The sequence below is a fragment of the Lissotriton vulgaris genome, chromosome 10, assembly GCF_964263255.1.
Source record: "Lissotriton vulgaris chromosome 10, aLisVul1.2, whole genome shotgun sequence".
Classification (NCBI taxonomy): Eukaryota; Metazoa; Chordata; class Amphibia; order Caudata; family Salamandridae; genus Lissotriton; species Lissotriton vulgaris.
In genome coordinates, this window is record NC_141698.1 from 969,602,694 (window position 1) to 969,618,451 (window position 15,758).

The window sequence follows — 15,758 nt, forward strand, 5'->3', positions numbered from 1 at the left end:
GTAGCCATTTATGATACTAGAGGATATAAATCAAAGAAGCGGGGGATGCAATTTGGCTGCCTGTCACTAACTGGAAAGCAGGCTTAACCCCTGCTTTTCGGAGTAGATGATTCTGCTGATCCCAACATACATTGTTAATAATTTCGCTGGGTGAAATTTTTACATCTTGCCCCAGTTAATATTGTCTCTCATTTCCTTTATTGCCCTGTTGTTGTTGTTTTTTTTATCTAGTTAAGTTTTCTCAAGTGTTTATGTTGTACTTATAATCATTGCTCTATGTATTTTGTGTGTAGCTACTCTATTTTTTCTCTTGTATGTCTCTTGCTGCTCCTGGTTCAAATAAAAAATTTTTTTTAAAAAAGGATAGCGTAGGGGTAAAAATTACTATTCCAACTCCAGAGAGTGCAACAGTAGGGAAAGCGTTGGATAGCGTAGGGGTAAAAATTACTATTCCCACTCCAGTGAGTGCAACAGGAGGGAAGGCATTGGATGACGTAGGGGTAAAAATTACTATTCCCACTCCAGTGAGTGCAATAGTAGGGAAAATAAATACTTCATATATAAATATAAATAACATAAATATTAATACCAATTACAAAATAATTAAAATATTTTACAATTTTATAAAATATATTAATTAATCAATTAAAATTACAAATAAAAATTAACTATTAATAAAAATTGCCTGCCAATACTAATTATTTACCAATCACCAATAAATTAATTTACAATATAAAAATAAATAAATATTAGACACAAAAAATATTTAAAAAATATAATTACCTACAATAACATTACTTCCCAAGCTATTCCCCTATAAACACACAACCGACTACAGAAAATATTATAATAAAAGTAACATATTTTTAAATTAATCAATTAAAATTAATTACCAATTATATTTTAATTTATTTATTTATTTATTTATTTGATTTGTATCGCGCGTTATAGCCACCGGGGCCTCTAAGCGCTGGTTGTCCAAATTAACTAGTGGGGCTGAGCATCTTACTTGATCTTGGTGGGCGCTTAGTGACTGCTCCATGCCTGTTTGAATAAAACAGTTTTTAACTTTTTCCTAAAAGTTAACAGATTGCGCTCCTTCCTTAGATCTGGGGTCAGTTTATTCCACAGAGCCGGGAGTGTTTTAGAGAAAGCACGTCCCCCCACCGTGGCCAGTCTAAATCGGGGTTGGGATAGAAGAGTAGCATCCGAAGAGCGTAAAGTCCTGCTCGGTGTATAGAGTGAAATTCTGGACTTAAGGTATTTTGGTGCATTTCCGTACAGCGTCTTATGCACTATGCACAGTCCCTTGAAAACTACTCTCTGCCGAATTGGGAGCCAATGAAGCTCCTGCATCAGCGGGGATGAGTGGGTCATCCTGGGTTTCTTATAGATCAACCTGGCCGCGTCGTTCATAACCCCCTGTAGCTTATCCAGCAGCCGCTGGGGTAGCCCTATGTACAGGGAGTTTCCATAATCCAATCTGGCCAAGATGGTCGCTGAAACCACCTGTTTCAGGGTAGAGAACGATAGCAGTGCCGATATTTTCCTCAGTTGCCGCATTAAACCAATGCAGGTTCCTACTACAGACGTAACCTGTTTTTCCATGGATAGTTTCCCATCCAGGTACAGACCCAAACTTTTGACTGCTACCGCTGGTTTCGGTGGTACACCCAGCTCTACCGGCCAGAAACTCTCGTTCCAGGGGTTGCCCGTGATGGAAATGGGCAACACTTCATCTTCTCCGGGTTAATTTTTAGGGAGTTTTTAGACATCCAATTAACCGTGGCTTTAAGTATGTCCTGTAGCCTGGTAGACGCTCCTGGCCCTTCCTCAAGCCGAATGATGATCTGGGTGTCATCAGCGTAGTTATAGACTAGGCAGTCCATCCTATTCAGGAGAGCAATCAGAGGCTGCAAATAGATGTTAAAGAGCAGGGGCGACAAAGCAGAACCCTGTGGGACCCCGCAGGTAATAGGCGCGGAGGTGGAAAGCATGTCCCCCAGTTGGACTCTTTGTGTCCTGCCCTGCAGGAATGATGCAAGCCAAGCCAGGGCTGTACCTCTGATACCAAAAGACCTCAACCGCGACAAAAGTTGTTCATGACACACGGTGTCAAACGCCGCGGAGAGATCTAATAGTACCAGGGCGCTAATTAATAATTATTTAACAAATAATTCTAAATAAATACCAATAAATAAAATAACATATTTAATTAATTATAATTAAATTACTTTCCACCCTATTAGTCTATAAACCCACAACCCGCTACAGAAAATAAATTACTAAAATTAACATATTTGCAGACATATCATTTAAAATTAATTACCAATTATATTTTAATTAATTACCACTTATAACTTAATTAACAATTAATTCTAAAAAAATACCAATAAATAAAATAACATATTTAATTAATTATAATTAAATTACTTCCCACCCTATTCCCCTATAAACCCACAACCCGCTACAGAAAATAAATTACTAAAATTAAAATATTTATTTATGCGGTTGTGAAAAAAAAATTAAAATATTTATCAATTAATCAATTAAAATTAATTACCAATTATATTTTCATTAATTACCAATTAATAATTAATTAACATTTAATTCTAAATAAATAACAATAACTAAAATAACATATTTAATTAAATATAATTAAATTACTTCCCACCCTATTCCCCTATAAACCCACAACCCGCTACAGAATTATATTACACAAAAATTAAAAATTAATATTAACTTACCTTAAATTCGATATTTTGTTGTCTATATTATGTCTAGTCTATATTATGTCCATTCTATATTTTTGATTCGATATTATGTCCATTCTATTCGTTATTAAAATTTTCAGGTCGATATTTCGGTAGTCTATGTTATGTCTAGTCGATATTATGTCCATTCTATATTTTTTACTCGATATTATGTCTAGTCGATAATAAAAACTCGATATTATGTCTGCTTACCATAAAATTCCTGTGATTAGTCATTGTTTTGGGTTAGCCACTAATGGAAGCTGTCACCTTGCTGCTATGTTACATAAACTAACCTACTTTGAGTTTGTTTTCTTGATTATATAGCTTCCACAATATGCAAAAACAACAAGTGATGGACTGAATGTGGATCAATGTCACACACTCCCCCAGTCAAAAGATCTGGGCCCAAATCCATCGTTTTTTTGCACTCCACACCACCCTGGGTTAGACAATGGCGATATGCAAATCAGCTCTGACCCTGTTGCCCCATGGGAACAGTCCAGTCCGAACTACTAAAGCCATGTCCTTCCCAGAACGGAATCAAGCATCCGAGGACCGTACCGGTTTCGAGGTAACACCTCTCATCAGCCCGGCTAGCTTGACTCCAAGTGGTGTGGAGTGCCTGGGACCCACGTCTGGGCATCCCCAGCGCACTTAGGGCGGCAATTGCAAAAACAACAAGTGATGGACTGAATGTGGATCAATGTCACACACTCCCCCAGTCAAAAGATCTGGGCACAAATCCATCGTTTTTTTGCACTCCACACCACCCTGGGTTAGACAATGGCGATATGCAAATCAGCTCTGACCCTGTTGCCCCATGGGAACAGTCCAGTCCGAACTACAAAAGCCATGTCCTTCCCAGAACGGAATCAAGCATCCGAGGACCGGACCGGTTTCGAGGTAACACCTCTCATCAGCCCGGCTAGCTTGACTCCAAGTGGTGTGGAGTGTAATTTTCTCCCTGAGTGTACTGGGGTAGCTCAGACGTGGGACCCAGAGCCTCCACACCACTGGAGTCAAGCTAGCCGGGCTGATGAGAGGTGTTACCTCGAAACCGGTCCGGTCCTCGGATGCTTGATTCCGGTCTGGGAAAGATATGGCTGTTGTAGTTCGGACTGGACTGTTCCCATGGGGCACAGGGTCAGAGCTGATTTGCATAAAGCCATTATCTGACCCAGGGTGGTGTGGAGTGCAAAAAACGATGGATTTAGGCCCAGATCCTTGTACTGGGGTGAATGTAAGACATTGATCTACATTCTGTCCATCAAATTGTTTTTTGTAATTTTCTCCCTGAGTGTACTGGGGTAGCTCAGACGTGGGTCCCAGAGCCTTCACACCACTGGAGTCAAGCTAGCCGGGCTGATGAGAGGTGTTACCTCGAAACCGGTCCGGTCCTCGGATGCTTGATTCCGGTCTGGGAAAGATATGGCTGTTGTAGTTCGGACTGGACTGTTCCCATGGGGCACAGGGTCAGAGCTGATTTGCATAAAGCCATTATCTGACCCAGGGTGGTGTGGAGTGCAAAAAACGATGGATTTAGGCCCAGATCCTTGTACTGGGGTGAATGTAAGACATTGATCTACATTCTGTCCATCAAATAGTTTTTTGTAATTTTCTCCCTGAGTGTACTGGGGTAGCTCAGACGTGGGTCCCAGAGCCTCCACACCACTGGAGTCAAGCTAGCCGGGCTGATGAGAGGTGTTACCTCGAAACCGGTCCGGTCCTCGGATGCTTGATTCCGGTCTGGGAAAGATATGGCTGTTGTAGTTCGGACTGGACTGTTCCCATGGGGCACAGGGTCAGAGCTGATTTGCATAAAGCCATTATCTGACCCAGGGTGGTGTGGAGTGCAAAAAACGATGGATTTAGGCCCAGATCCTTGTACTGGGGTGAATGTAAGACATTGATCTACATTCTGTCCATCAAATTGTTTTTTGTAATTTTCTCCCTGAGTGTACTGGGGTAGCTCAGACGTGGGTCCCAGAGCCTCCACACCACTGGAGTCAAGCTAGCCGGGCTGATGAGAGGTGTTACCTCGAAACCGGTCCGGTCCTCGGATGCTTGATTCCGGTCTGGGAAAGATATGGCTGTTGTAGTTCGGACTGGACTGTTCCCATGGGGCACAGGGTCAGAGCTGATTTGCATAAAGCCATTATCTGACCCAGGGTGGTGTGGAGTGCAAAAAACGATGGATTTAGGCCCAGATCCTTGTACTGGGGTGAATGTAAGACATTGATCTACATTCTGTCCATCAAATTGTTTTTTTTAATTTTCTCCACAATATGTGAAGCATTAAATCTTAATTACCTTACAGATGCCTCCCTCTTTTGCTAAAAGCATAAATAAAGCCATTCAATTCTAAATTACCATATTTCTTTTTGCAAGCATCTCTTCATTATTAGAGGCTAAAGCACCAAGCATGGTAACTTGCTAACCGATTAACCGCGGCGCAAATTCTGCCGCAGTGCGGCGGTTTGATCAAGTGGGCGGGGCGCGTCGGCCAACGTCTTCTGGATTGGCTTAGATCATAAACGATGGCTTCTGATTGGTTTTTGGCTTGTTATTCCTTCCTCCTGACTTTCCGAGATCGGTCTAAGGGGGACGGTGCTCAGCTGGTTCCGCTCGTTCCTGGCGGGCCGTCGACAAACGGTCTGGGCCTCTGCTTGCTCCGCCGAGATGTCGCCATTGGGTGTCGGAGTCCCTCAGGGCTCAGTGTTGAGCCCGACTCTATTCAACATCTTTTTGACCCCTCTGGCGGCTCTGGCGGAGTCCTTCGGGGCTCAGATCGTTTCCTACGCCGATGACACCCAGCTCCTCTTTACCTGTGAGAGCGGTGCAGATTTCGACGGAGAGAGTATCCGGGGCTGCCTTGAGGCTGTTTTTCATTGGTTCCAACATAACAGCCTCAAGTGCAACTCGGATAAATCCGAGGTCCTCTTCTTTGGGTGCAGCTCAGATCCGGATTGGAAGGTGTGGTGGCCAGAGAACATGTTTCCACCAGCAAGTTCGTCCCAGGTGGCTAAAAACCTAGGGATTAAGATTGACAACGGCCTAACACTGCGATCTCAGATAATCGGTCTCACTGGCACCTGTTTTGGCCTGCTCCGGATTTTGCGCAAGTTTCTATCGGAGGAGCACAGGAAGATTACAGTGCAGGCGATAATTGGCTTGAGAATTGATTATTCGAACATTCTGTATCTCGGCCTGCCAGAATATCTGCTTCAACGGCTGCAGGTGGTCCAGAACTCGGCAGCACGGGCAATTTTTGGACTATCTCGCCATGCCAGAGTCTCGGGCCTCCTGCAGTCACTGCACTGGCTTCCCGTCCGGAAGCGGATAATTTTTAAGGCCCTGACTCTTGCGCATAAAGCTTTGCATGCCTCAGGAGCGAAATACCTCCAAAAAAGGCTTGCCTTTTACCATCCAGCGAGGCCCTTGAGGTCAGGATCCTTGTTCCTCGCCTCGGTTCCGCGTGTAAAAAGGGCACGTATTGGAGGCCGTTCTTTTAGACTGCTGGCCCCCCAGCTATGGAATACGCTTCCAGTGGCACTGCGCAGTACATCAAACCTACTGGCTTTTAGGAAGGGTCTCAAAACCTGGCTTTTTACTTCTTAGTTGTTCCCTGGTTTTTTTTTCCTGGATTCTCTTTCTTGTTTTTCTGTCTTTTACGTGTTATGTTATGAGATAGGTGTGCAAACCAAAGCGCCGGGACACTCTTTGAGTAGCCGTGCACTATATAAAATCAAGTATAACATAACATAACATAACATATTGTCTTTTACAATTCTGTTTTTTTTTTTGGGGGGGGGGGCATAATTCAGTCCTTATTTTTGTGTGAGCAAGATAGCATCTGCTGCATCTCCAAATCCAGACAATAATGACAATTCCTCCAGGAAGATTCGCTGTGAAACCTAGAAAAGAGAGTAACATCTGGGAATTTTTTCTCTATCCCAGCTGGAGAAAAGGAGTTTAATGCTCACAAGGTAAGCAGTGCACATTGCATCATATGCAATAAGGGTTTGTTCAGAGGCTCAGGAAAAAAATACTCATGCGGCACAAGCAGCATGATGAAACACCTACAAACCATACACTCCACACGACTCTCCAGAGCAGAAAAAGAGAGAGAGACCAGAGAAAATGCATTCTGGAGCTGGAGCTCAACTGGGTATCACTTCTGCTCCTGGTCTTTCAACCTTTCCTCTAGCCTACATTCCAGAAGTTGGACACTTTTGTTTAAAACTCACTAAATTTTGAGTATGGGAGAGCAGTCCATCCCTGTTCTAGTTGCGAGCATTTAACACTCACAAGTGTTAAATTTTTTTCTCCAAATTGTTGGCCCAAGTTTTGTACTCTTGCTTAACAAGCAATATGTTTCCCATTTGTTTGTGAAGAAAATAAAAAACACCAAAAATAAAAACAAGATTTCTTGTTAGAACCATCAATTCTGGTTTAAGAAAGAATAATTATATTGTGTGAATATATCTTTTTCTTTGTGTAAGTTAGCGTATAGATGATTGGGTATGTGAGTAACTGCATGGGTGAATGAGTGTGGGTGAATGAGTGTGTGTGAGTGCTGTATGAGTGAGTGGGTGGGTGCATGAGTCATGTGTAGCTGAGTGAGTGGGTGGGTGAGAGCCTGTATAGATGAGTTAGTGTGTGTGTGAGTGGTTGTATGCCTATGTGAGTACTTGTTTGAGTGTCTGTAAGGGTGAGTGAATGCATGTAGGAGTGGGTACATGGATGTATGGGTGGATATGTAGTGTTTGTATGGCTGTTTGACTGAGTGTGTGAGTGGATGTGTTCGTGACAGTTTGGGTCTTCGAGTGAGTGTGTGAGTACCTGCATGGGTGAGTGAGTAGATTGTTTAGTGGATTATGGGAGAGTGGGTGCATATAGGTAAGTGAGTAGCTGTGTGAGAATGTGTGCAAGTGAGTGGGATGCTGCATTAGTATGGTATGAGTGGATGTGTCAGAATCTGTATGGGTGAGTATGTGTGTGACTGCTTCTATGGGTCAGTGAGTGGTTGTGTGAGTGCCTGTATGGGTATGTAAGTAGGTGTGTGAATTGCTGTATGGGTGAATGAATACATGTGTGAGTATATGTATGTATGAGTGAGGGGGTGGGTGTGTGAATAAGTGAGTGGGTGGGTGTGTGAATGAGTGGATGGGTGGGCGTGTGAATGCCTGGATGGATGGATGTGTAAGTTTGAGTGGTTGTATAGGTGGGTAAGTAGCTCTATGAGTGGGTGTATGGACAGGTGGGTGAGTTTTTGTATTGCTGTCTGTACAGATGGGTAAGCAGGTGTGAGAGTCACTGTCTGGGAAAATGAATATGTCTGTGTATGTACGCATGTACGTATGTATGTATGAGTGAGTGGGTCCGTCAGTGCCTGAATGAATGGGTGCGTACATGTGTAAGTGGCTATGTGAATGTGTGACTGTATGGGTGCATGAGCAGTGTGTGTGGGCGAGTGAGTGGGTTAATCATTGATGTATGGGTCAGCGACTAGGTGTGTCAGTGTCTGAATGGGTGAGTATGTATGTGTGTGACTGCTTGTATGGGTGAGTGAATGAATCTGTGAGTGGCTGTATATATAAGTAAGTAGGTGTGTGAGTGCCTGTCTGGGTTTGTACAATGCTGTGTGAGTGGCTGTATAGATAAGTGAGTAGGTGTATGAGTGCCTGTATGGGTGTGTGCATTGCTGTGTGATTGGAAGTATGGGTGAGTGAGTGTGTGTGTCAGTCGCTATATGGGTGAAAGAATATGTGTGTGAGTATATGTATGGCTACGTGAATGGGCGTGTGAGTCAGTGTATATGTATGTGTGCTAGTTGCTGTATGGGTAAGTGAGTAAATGAATTAGAGTTTGGGTGAGTGAGTGTGTGTGTCAGTTGCTGTATGGGCCAGTGAGTCCACGTGTCAGGGGGTGTATTGGCAAGTAAGCATGTGTGTGACTCATTGTAAGGGTGCGTGAATATATCTTTGAGTGGATGAATGTATAAGTAAGTGGATGTATGAGTGTCTGTATGGGTGTGTGAGTGGGTGTATGAGTGTTGTATGGGTCTGTGAGTGCTTGCGTGAGTATCTGTATGGGTGAGTGAGTACCTGTGTAAGTACCTGTATGGCTAGCAAGACAGCATGTGAGTAGTTCTATGGGTGAGTGAGTGGCTGTGTAAGTGTATGCATGGGTAAGTGACTGGATATGTTAATGGATGTATAGGTGATTGAGTGTGTGTGTTAGTGCCCGTATAGATGAGTGAGTGCATTTGTAATTGCTTGTATAGTTTAGTGAATGTGTGTGTGAGTGGCTGTATGGGTGTATGAGTGGGTGTGTTAGTGTCTGTATAGCTGTCTGACTGGGTGTGGGAGTGGCTCCATGGCTGACTGAGTGAGTGTGCTCGTGGCTGTATGGGTGACTGAGTGGGTCTGTGAATGGATATATAACTGCTTGTGTGGACATATGAGTGGGTGTATGAGAGGCTACATGGGGTGTGAGTGGGTGTGTGAAGAACTCTTTGGGGATGTGAGTGGGTGTGACAGTAGCTATATGGGTGAGTGAGTAGATGCATTTGTAGAGTATGGGTGAGTGAGTCAGTGCATACGTGGTGTATAGGTCAATTAGTGGCTGTGTGAGTATCTGTATGAATGAGTGAAATGGGGTGCCAGTAGAGTATGAGTGAGTGGGTATGTCAGTGGCTGTATGAGTGAATATGTGTGTGCAAGACTGTATGGATAATTAAGTGGATGTGTGAGTGCCTCTACGGGTGAGTGATTGGGGGTCTGAGTGGCTTTATAGAACAGTGAGTTGATGTGTTAGTTCTTGTATGGTTAGGTTAAAGAGTGGGTGTATGAGTAACTGTATAGATGGGTATGTGGGTGTGTAGGTTGATGTATGGGTAAATGAATACATGAGTGAGTGTATGTATGTGTAAGTAACTATGTATGTGAGTACATGTATTGATGGGTGAGTGAGTGTGTGAGTAGCTGTATGGGTTAGTGAGTAGGTGGGTGCATGAGCAGCACATGGGTGAGAGAGTGGATCTGTCAGTGATGTATTTATTTATTTTATTTATTTCATTTGTATAGCGCAACAGCTACCCAACAAAGGGTTTCCCGGCGCTAGTGATCCAGTGCTTTGATTGGTTCAGGTTCTAGATGTTAAACAACCAGGTTTTTAAGGCCTTCCTGAATTTCATATAGTTGGTTTCCTGCCGAAGTGTCACTGGAAGAGTGTTCCAAAGTGAGGGTCCGAGATATGAGAAGGATTTTCCACCCATTCGGGGGTTAGTGAGTGACTGTGTGAGTGGCTGTATGAGTGAGTAAGAGGGTGAGTACATGTAGGAGTGTGTGACAGGGTATGTCAATACCTGTATCGGTGTATACAGATGGCTCAGTCTTTGTATCATTTTGTGGCTCACTGTATACCTTGACAATGTAAATTTGTTGAACAACATATTATCAGGAAATTAACCTACTGCAATAGACAGTGCCATTTATCTGTTTAAATAGAGAATAAACATAAGTATATTTTCCAATATTGCACAATAAACTTCAAACAAAACAGAATTCACTGTAATAGTATCTTATATTACATTAAAGAATTTCATTTTCTCTTTTTTACTCTTCTAAGCTTTTATACTTGTTCACCATAAACGATGTACTGCGTAAAGCTTCACCCTTGAACAGTGGGGGGGGGGGGGGGGGAGATGAATCATACAGACTGTAGGGGAAAAAACCTACACAGTATATGACTGTAATTAAGTGACACTCTGCATTGCACTCACTACAACTTGTTAATCAGTTATTTTACTTACAGTTACTACACTACTCTAAACAAACCTGTGTTAACAATATTTGTTTTATTAATATACCTGGTACAATACTACTAAAAACTATGAACCACACTTGAACTTTGCAAATCCTTTTATAAACATCACCTCTGCAGTGGCGTAACGAAACTTGAGGGGGCCCCCCTGCAAGGTACGTGGAGGGGGCCCCTCAGGACACAATCAGGAGATCTCCGCAGGCCCGTAGCCAGAATGATATCAGCTATGACGAAACATAAAGCTGTGCACAATACGTATATTCTTTCCAAAGTAGTATTTGTAGGGGAAATGTACAGTATGCAAGATTTGAAATTGCACACTGCGTTTGGGTGCTTTTTCAAACAACAGAAATTTTATCTTGGTGGGGTTGAGCTTCTGCTAGGGGCTGGGCATCCAGGTTTGCATGGTATGCAGGCAGTGTTTGAGGCACTGGATGTTAGAAGTGAAGGAGACTTTCAAGCAAAACTGTGTATCATCGGTGTGTTAAAGGAAGGAGAGAGGTCCAGAAATATCAGGAGGCAGTGGTAACATTCATCTGGAGGGCATTGTTTACGACGTGTAAGGTAGTAGTCTCCTAGCTACAGCATGATCTGAAGCCAGACTGGTAGTCGTACATAGGTAAATGGCTTCATTTTCAAGTGCAAAGCATTCACAAATGGTGATCATGCAATAGTAAATCAATTTAATTATACACAGACCCTTGGCGGGTGTTAAAGTCAACTTCTCCTGTCCCTAAACTGCAAGAAGTGGGACTCAGAGCTCCTGTCATTGATGTCAAATCGCCAGTCGTGCTGGGAAGCTGAACGTAGAGAGGGCCACATTAGGATCCATGTCAAACAGCATCCGATCAATCTTGAGGCCATCCGAGACATGGACTTCAAACTTCACCCACTCCCTTTCCCGCCTTCGTCAACAACAACACCGTGATTCCGCTCATAAGCAACCCACCGTCATCAAACACCACTTCAAATCCAGCTTGCCTCTACAGAGACCACATTTTCCCCATAAAACTTTCTAAGTCAGAAGGTAAACCTTCCACGTAAACCTTCCACTGGCAGGAACTTAGTCCCTGCATCCGACCCTCGCTCCATCACGGTCATCCTTAACTTTTGATTTTGAACTGGTCTAACACGATCAGATGGCCACGATTGACGCTTATTGGTATCTCCTGTTCTACTTATTGGATTTTTATCGCTTTGGTATAGTCTTGTTCATTAAAATGTACTACATTTTCCTAAATTGGCTTGGGATTTTTGTTTTGTTGTGTTTTCACTTTATTACTGTTTGAGTACTGCATAAATAATTTACACATCACCTCAAAGGTAAGACTGACTGTTTGTTGTGTGGCAAGCTACCCGAGAGTTAAACATAGGTTTAGTTAGTGACTCTAGTGGTTTATGTTGATAAGGCTTGTGATTATAATTTGAGGTGGGTTTTCACTCTCTCAACCAATACTCCATGTTCTTACAGCAAGCAAAACTGGGAAACCGCGGCTGCTGAGATTTTGTTAAATTCAAGCATGGGTAGGTATTCAAGGCACTGTCTTAGCAATGTTGGTTTAGACTGCCTTGAATACCCACCTCTGTAAAATCCATTATGACAGATGTTAATTGTGAATGATACAGTCACATCGAAAAGAATGTGGACACTGACAGCCAGCATACACCTCTCCTCTCATGTTACCCAGATTCAACAGCACTATCAGCCCTATTCTATGGTGTAGAAGAACGTCTGCATATACATGACGGGGGAGGCCATGCTGTGCTATGCGATACTGATTTGAGACCAAGATGCCCAATCTAAAGCTTATTTTGAAATGGGAAAGAGAGAAATAGTGTAGTAGTTGCAAAGGTCTATCGTATTAAGGGGTCACTTCATTTTCCTTTACTCTCCCACTTTCATTTATTTCCTCCCATCTTTGCCTGTTGTCCTGCCTCTTCCTTGACTGCATTGTGTTTGTTCTTCTCTCACAACTTGTTCTCTGCAGTCCATCACTGTGGTTCTTCAGCCCAGTCAAGTCAGTTTCTCACCCAGATTACGTAGGACACTGTGTTTGAGTGTATATAGCTCAATGGTGTGGGGGCAAAGAAATCACTGAAATATTTGCAACAGAATGTGAAAGCAGCAACAAATAAGGTTTCACTCATAGGGAGCAGGGGACAGAAGCAGCAGCATTTTAAACTTAACTCAAATGCAGTAATCGTACTGCACAAATAGCAGCATTGTAGGCTTCTTGGCAACACAAACCAGATAGAACACAGGCTAGCAGGTGAGATTTCATCACACAGAGAAGAGGTATACCGTACAGCAGGACTAGAAGCTTCGCTCACACAAGGAGTACAGGTAAAACACAAAAGTACCTTTGCAAGTTTTCTTCAAACATAGAAACATTGGCAGATGCAGTGCAAGCTTTCCTTAGACTAGGACAAAAAAGGCACAATATAGACAGCAACTATAACAAGCACTGGCAAGGCCAATGTGGTTTTGCCATGTTGTACGCCAGTGTGGCTGCGGTCCAGGTTGGCTACAAGTTAGTGGCACGGAGTATCCTAGAGTGAAGTTGGGGAAGTAGAGTCCCGTACACTGGATTTGTTGGAGTAGAGTGGAGTAGAGGACGTAGAGTGTAATAGAGTTGAGTAGAGGGGAGTAGAGTTCACTGGTTCAGTGCCAGAGAGTGTTGTAGAGTGCAGTGTCAGAGTGGACTACCATAGAGTGGTGTGGAGTGGAGTATGGTGGAATAGGGTAGAGTGGACTGCGGTAGTAGGGTGGACTGGACTGGAGTAGATTGGGGTGGATTGGATTGGGATAGAGTGGGTTGGATTAAGTGGGGTGGGGTGGATTGGAGTGGGTGGACTAGATTGGCATGGGGTGGATTGGAGTGCATTAGAGTGGATTGCAAAGGGGTGGATTAAACTGAGGTGGATTGGATTGGGTGGGGTGAACAGATTGGGGTGGATTGGATTGAGGTGGATTGAAATGGAGTGGGGTGGATTACTTTGGAGTGTGGTAAATTGGATTTGGGTGGGATGAATTAGATTGGATCGGGGTGGTTTGTATTAGGGTAAAGTGGTTGGATTGCAGTGGGGTGGAATGTTTAGAATTTGGAGTGGGGCAGATTGTTTTGGATTGGAGTTGGGCTCATTGGAGTGGGGCTGATTGGAATGGAGCATATTATTTGGAATTGAGTGGGTCTGATTGGGTTGGGGCAGATTGTTTTGGATTGGAGTGGGGCAGACTGTTTTGGATTGGAGTGGGGCAGATTGTTTGGAGTGAAGTGGGGCACATTGTTTTGGATTGGAATGGGGCACATTGTTTTGGATTGGAGTGGGGCAGACTGGTGGGAAAAACTGTTTTGGATTGGGACAGATTGTTTTAGATTGGAGTGGGGTAGATTGGAATAGGGTAGATTGTTTGGGATTGGTGTGGAATGGATTGGAGTGGGAAAGATTGTTTTGGAGTGGGGCAAATTGTTTTGGATTCAGTGGGACAAATTGTTTTGGATTGGAGTGGGGAAGATTGGAATGAAGGAGACTGTTTTGGATTGGAGTGGGGCAGATTGGAGTGGTGCGGATTGTTTTGGATTGGGGCAGATTGGAGTGGGGCTGATTGTTTTGGATTGGAGTGGGGCAGACTGGTGGGGCAATCTGTGTGGGATTGGGGTGGAATGGAGTGGAGCAGATTGTTTTAGATTGGAGTGGGGCAGATTGGAGTAGTGTAAATTGTTTTGGACAAGAGTGGTATGGATTGGACTGGGGCAAATTGTTTTGGAGTGGAGTGAATCGGAGCGGACTGGATTAGAGTGGGATGGCTTGGATGGGGATAAGGTGAATTGGATTGGAGTAGATTTGACTAGGCTGGATTGGGCTAGATTGGATTGGTGTAGAGTGGATTGGAGTGTGGGGATTGGGTGGATTAGAGTGTGGTGAATTGGGATGGAGGGGGTGGATTGGGGTGAGGTGGATTGGAGTGGGGCAAATTAGAGTAGGGAAGATTGGAGTGGGGGAACTATAGTGGGCAAATTGTTTTAGTTTTGAGTTGGGTGGTTTAAAGTGGGGCTCTCTATTTTGAATTGGAGTGGGGCAGACTGGAGTGGGGCAGAATGGATTAGGGACACTTGGAGTAGGGAATATTGTTTTGGATTGTAGTGGGCGGATTGGACTGGGACAGATTGTTTTGGATTGGAGTGGGGCAAATTGTTTTGGACTGGAGTGGGGTAAATTGTTTTGGATTGAAGTGGGGCAGACTGTTTGGATTGAAGTGGGGCAGATTATTTTGGATTGGAGTGGGGCAGATTATTTTGGATTGGAGTGGGGCAGATTGTTTTGGATTGGAGAGGGCAGATTGTTTTGGATTAAAGTGGGGCCGATTGGAGTGGGGCCGATTGTTTTAGATTGGACTGGAGCAGATTGGAATAGGGTAGACTGCAGTGGGATGGTTTGGAGTGGGGCAGATTGTTTTGGAGTGGGGCAGATTGTTTTGGATTGGAGTAGGACAAATTGTTTTGGATTGGATTACGACAGATTGTTTTGGATTGAGTGGGGCAGATTGTTTTGGATTGGGGCGGATTGATTTGGATTGGAGTGGGGCAGATTGGGATAGGGTAGATTGGAGTGGGTTGGATTGTTTTGGAGCAGAGTGGGACAGATTGTTTTGGATTGGAGTGGGGCAAATTGTTTTGGACTGGAGTGGGGTAAATTGTTTTGGATTGAAGTGGGGCAGACTGTTTGGATTGAAGTGGGGCAGATTATTTTGGATTGGAGTGGGGCAGATTATTTTGGATTGGAGTGGGGCAGATTGTTTTGGATTGGAGAGGGCAGATTGTTTTGGATTGGAGAGGGCAGATTGTTTTGGAATGGAGTGGGGCCGATTGGAGTGGGGCCGATTGTTTTAGATTGGACTGGAGCAGATTGGAATAGGGTAGATTGCAGTGGGATGGTTTGGAGTGGGGCAGATTGTTTTGGAGTGGGGCAGATTGTTTTGGATTGGAGTAGGACAAATTGTTTTGGATTGGATTACAACAGATTGTTTTGGATTGAGTGGGGCAGATTGTTTTGGATTGGGGCGGATTGATTTGGATTGGAGTGGGGCAGATTGGGATAGGGTAGATTGGAGTGGGTTGGATTGTTTTGGAGCAGAGTGGGACAGATTGTTTTGGATTGGAGTGGGGCACATTG